The 5,446-nt window shown below is 39.6% G+C and overlaps 1 pseudogene; it reads left to right on the top strand.

Moving 5' to 3' along the window:
• Positions 1-2,965: 2,965 nt before the first annotated feature.
• LOC132527825 (26S proteasome regulatory subunit 10B-like) lies at positions 2,966-3,944 on the top strand (annotated as a pseudogene).
• The last annotated feature ends 1,502 nt before the right edge of the window (positions 3,945-5,446 follow it).

The raw sequence follows: 5,446 nt of genomic DNA, 5'->3' as shown, positions 1-5,446 counted from the left end.
AATATTATATATAAGTATATACCAATAAATTCAGCAATTTAAATGAAATGGATAAATTCCTTGCAAGATACAAATTACCAAAGCTCACTCAAGAATAAATATATATCCTAAATAGCCCTATATCTAGTAAGAACTTCTTTTGTAGTTAAAATTCTTCCCACGGGGGCTTCCCTGGTGGTGCAGTGGTTAAGAATCCGCCTGCCAATGCAGGGGACACGGGTTTGAGCCCTGGTCCGGGAAGATCCCACATGCCACGGAGCAACTAAGCCCATGCGCCACAACTACTGAGCTACTGAGCCTGCGCTCTAGAGCCCGCAAGCCACAACTACTGAGCCCACATGCCACAACTACGGAAGTCTGCGTGCCTAGAGTCTGTGCTCTGCAACAAGAGAAGCCACTGCAATGAGAAGCCTGAGCACCACAACGAAGAGTAGCCCCTGCTCACTGCAACCAGAGAAAAGCCCGCGTGCAGCAACGAAGACCCAACACAGCCAAAAATAAAATAAATTAATTAAAAAAAAAAACTTCCCACAAAGAAAAACTCCAGGCCCAGATGGTTTCATTGGTGAATTCTGTGAAACATTTAATAAAGATAATATCAGTTTTACATACACTCTTCTGGAAAATCAAACAGAAGGAGAAATCACACCCTAACAAATTCTATGAAGCAAGCATTAACCTGGTAGCAAAACCAGACAAACACATTACAAGAAAAAGCAAAATAAAACTACAGATCAACATCTTTCATGAACACAGATGCAAAAAAATGAAGTTTAGTAAATCATAACTACAATATGTAAAAGGATCATGACCAAGTGGAGTTTATCCCAGGAATGCAAGGTTGGTTTTACATTCAACATTAATGTAATTCGCCATACTTATGGAAGGAAAAGAAGAAGAAAAATGCATATTATCATCTCGAAAGATGTGACGAAGAGGAAGAGGAAAAAGAAGAAAAGGAGGAGGAGAAGGAAGAGGGGAAGGAGGAGGGGGAGTAGGAAGAGGAGGAAGCAGACGCAACAGCAGCATTTGATAGAATCCAACAACCATTCATAATAGAAACACTAGGCAAACTAGGAATAGACAGGAACTTCATCAACCCAATAAAGATGATCCACAGAAACATATAGCTAATATCACCTTACTGAGAGACTGGATACAGTCCCCACAAAGCTCAGGAGAGAGAAAAAGGTGTCTGTTCTTACCACGTGTACATGACATTATACTGGAGGTTCTACCCAGTGCAATAGGACAGAAAAAACAAATAAGAGGCATACAGTTTCGAAAGGAAGAAATACAACTGTCTTTATTTGTAGGCGAAATTATAGTCTGGAGAAAATCCTAAGGAAGTTACCAAAAAAAAAATGCTGGAATAAGTGAATTTAGAAAGGTTGCAGGATACCAAGTTAACATAAAACAAATCATTCTATTTCTATGTACTAGAAAGAATCAATCAGGAATTCATATTTTTAAAAAACACTATTAATGATAGCATGAAAAATATAAAATACTTATCAAAAGTTTGAATAAAAGGTATACAAGGCTAGTACCTCAAAAACTTCAAAACATTGCTAACAGAAATGATAGAAAACCTAAATAGATGGACAAATATACCATGTTTGAGAATTGGCAAAATCAATACTAAGACAGCAATTCTCACCAAATCAATCTGTAGATTCAATCAATCTCAATCAAAGTCCCAGAAGGTTTTTTTTTTTTTTTGGTAGAAGTTGACAACTTGATTTTAAATTTTATATTAAAATGCAAAGGACCTTGAATACCCAAAATAATTTTGAACAGGAAGAACAAAGTTGGAGGACTTAGACTACTTGATTACAAGATTTATTATAAAGCAACTCTAATCAAGGTAATTTATTATAAAGCAACTCTAATCAAGGTAATGTGGCATCTGTATAAGCATACATCAGTGAAATAGAATGGAAGGTCCAGAAATAGATCCATATACCTATGGTTAATTAATTTTCAACAAAGGTGCCAAGGGAGTTCAATGGAGAAAGGATAATCTTTTCAAAAAATGGTTCTGGAACAGTTGCATATTTGGAAGTAAAAAATGAACCAGATCATTATCACATCACACCATATATAAAAATTAGCTCAAAATGGATCATAGATCTAGATGTAAAAGCTTAAACTATAAAACTTCTAGAAGAAACCATGAGAGAAAATCTTAGTGATCTTATATTTGGCAAAAAAAAAAAAAGAAAAAAAAAACTAAACAGGAAACAAAAGGCATAAACTATAAAAGAAAAAATAATTTAGTTGGTTTCCAGCAAAATTAAAAACACTTGCTCTTCAACAGATACTGTTATAAAAATGAAAAGGCATGTCACAGACTGAAAATATTTGCAAAACAGAATCAACAAAGAATTTTTATGTAGGATATATTTTTTTACATGTATAACTCAATAGTAAGACAAATGGCCCAATGAAAATGGTAGAAGATTTGAACTGACATTTCACCAAAGAAGATGGCAAGTAAGTGCATGAAAAGATGCCTTACATCATTAGTCATTAGGAAAATTCAATTCAAAACCACAATGAAAAAAAAAAAAAACACAATGAGATACCACTTCACAACCACTAGAACGGCTCAAATTAAAAAGAGTGACCACTCCAAACGTTAGTGAGTATGTGGGGCAACTGGAACTTTCATACTCTGCAGGTGGGAATATAAAATGGTATGGTCACTTTGGAAAACAGATAATAGTTGCTTAAAAAGTTAAAAATAGTTTCCCGGGACTTCCCTGGTGGCGCAGTGGTTGAGAGTCCGCCTGCCGATACAAGGGACACGGGTTCGTGCCCCGGTCCGGGAAGATCCCACATGCCGCGGAGCGGCTGGGCCCGTGAGCCATGGCCGCTGAGCCTGTGCATCCGGAGCCTGTGCTCCACAACGGGAGAGGCCACAACAGTGAGAGGCCCGCGTACCGCAAAAAAAAAAAAGAAGCTGCTGGAGCACAAGGAGATGGACAGCCGTCTCAAGGAGTTAAGGGAACAATTAAAAGAACTTGCCAAGCAGTATGAAAAATCTGAAAATGATGTGAAGGCCCTACAAAGTGTTGGGCAGATTGTGGGTGAAGTACTTAAGCAATTAACTGAAGAAAAATTCATTGTTGAAGCTACAAATGGACCAAGATATGTTGTGGGTTGTTGTCGACGGCTTGACAAAAGTAAGTTGAAGCCAGGAACAAGAGTTGCTTTGGATATGACTACACTAACTATCATGAGGTATTTGCCAAGAGAGGTAGAGCCACTGGTTCACAACATGTCTCATGAGGACCCTGGGAATGCTCCTTATTCTGAGATCGGAGGGCTATCAGAACAGATTCGGGAATTAAGAGAGGTAATAGAATGACCTCTTACAAACCCATAATTATTCCAACGTGTAGGAATAATACCTCCAAAAGGCTGTTTGCTATATGGACCACCAGGTACAGGAAAAACACTCATGGTGTGAGCTGTTGCTAGCAAGCTGGACTGCAATTTCTTAAAGGTTGTATCTAGTTCTATTGTAGACAAGTACATTGGTGAAAGTGCTCGTGTGACCAGAGAAATGTTTAATTGTGCCAGGGACCATCGGCCATGCATCATTTTTATGGATGAAATAGATGCTATTGGTGGTCGTCGGTTTCCTGAGGGGACTTCAGCTAATAGAGAGATTCAGAGAACTTTAATGGAGCTACTGAATCAAGTGGATGGATTTGATACTCTACATAGAGTTAAAATGATCATGGGTACAAACAGGCCAGATACAGTGGATCCTACTTTGCTTCGTCCAGGCAGATTAGATAGAAAAAACATACTGATTTATCAAACGAACAAGCAAGGTTAGATATATTGAAAATCCATGCAGGTCCCATTCCAAAGCATGGTGAACTAGATTATGAAGCAATTGTGAAGCTTTCCGATGGCTTTAACGGAGCAGAACTTAGAAATGTGGCTCACTTAGAAATGTTTGCACTGAAGCAAGTATGTTTGCAATTCTTGCTGATCATGATTTTGGATAGGTCTGGCTTACAACATCCCTATTTCCTGGCACTCCTGTGAGTGATGCTTGTAAAGCTAAAAATGGAGCATAGCACAGCAGTGACATTCAACAAACAGTACCTGAGATCTGGTCACTACAGGACCACACAGGTAGATGCCCTCTGTTTTCAGCCCAGGATCACCCTCTCAGCACAGAAGCTCTGCCTCAGTTTCCATGCAAGGTCTCTCTTCCCTCCTTGATTACCAGAGAACACCTACTTCCCTGACTCCTGACCAAGTATGGATTCTTCCTATCACCTCTGAAGAACTACATCTTAAAGAGGTAGGAAGAAGTTGGCCCTGGAGCCAGACTGGTTTGAATTTCATCTGAGTCACTCACTAGCTGTGTTATCCTGGACAAGTGTCATAACTTCTCTGAGCTTCCAATTTCTTATCCGCCTGATGGGGATAACAACCCTACCCACTTCTTGGGATTGTGGTGAGGGGTTAATGGGCACGGGATGTACAGGCTCCTTGCACACTGACTGGCATACTGGATGTGCTCAATAGATGTCTGTTCTCTTTTCCTCTTGCTAGTCCCATGTACTCTATGCAAACACTTTCATTAGAGGCCCCTAAAAAGTCCTATCTTACCCCAGGCCTTTCTATAATCTTGGTAGCAGATTGGCATAGCTATTTAAAAGTACAAAAATCAACATTAACTTTCTCAACAGTAATAAAAGAAAATAATGGCTAACTGTATTGTACGTAAAATCAGTCCCAGTTCACGCCCCCATGCCGCTTACAGTCTAGCAGGAAAGGACATTGATCCACAGACCACAGATCTGGGCGTGAGAGGTGCCTGTGACAGCTCATATACTTCTCAAAAGGGCCTCACGAGATGGACGCTATTATTATACTGACTTTTCAGATGAAGAAATTGAGACTCAGAGAAGTTACAATTCTTGTTCAGGGTCACCTGACGAATAAGAAGCAGACTAGGATTTGAGCCTAGATCCTTCTTCCCAACCTCCAGTTGTGAAACAAATATAGGGATGGTAGATGGACCTCAACAAACTTCTAGATGATAGAATCCCTGTTGGGCAGAGGTTGACCATTTAAAAGTTTCAAATAGGAGTCAGCTTCAGTTATAAAGACTGTTGTTGAGATGTATCTGAGAAGGCTGGAGGGAGGACAGACCCCCAAAGAAGCCAGCATTGTGATACTTTGTTTCAAAAAGCAGGATCTTTCAGAACTTCAAGTTCCAGGTAGCAGAGGCTGAAGTGGCATGTGGTCTAACCCTTCTATTTCACAGATGAGTAAAATGAGGCACAGAGAAGGCAAGAGACTTGTTGAAGATCACAAAGAAATCTCCTTAGCAACTGGTTTCTCCCCGTGTCTATACATCAACCCCAGGAAAGACTCTTATTGGCTCTTTTGGGATCACATGCTCATCCTTGTA

Source organism: Lagenorhynchus albirostris, chromosome 10 (assembly GCF_949774975.1).
Source record: "Lagenorhynchus albirostris chromosome 10, mLagAlb1.1, whole genome shotgun sequence".
NCBI lineage: Eukaryota > Metazoa > Chordata > Mammalia > Artiodactyla > Delphinidae > Lagenorhynchus > Lagenorhynchus albirostris.
This window is presented reverse-complemented; position numbering and strand designations above follow the sequence as displayed.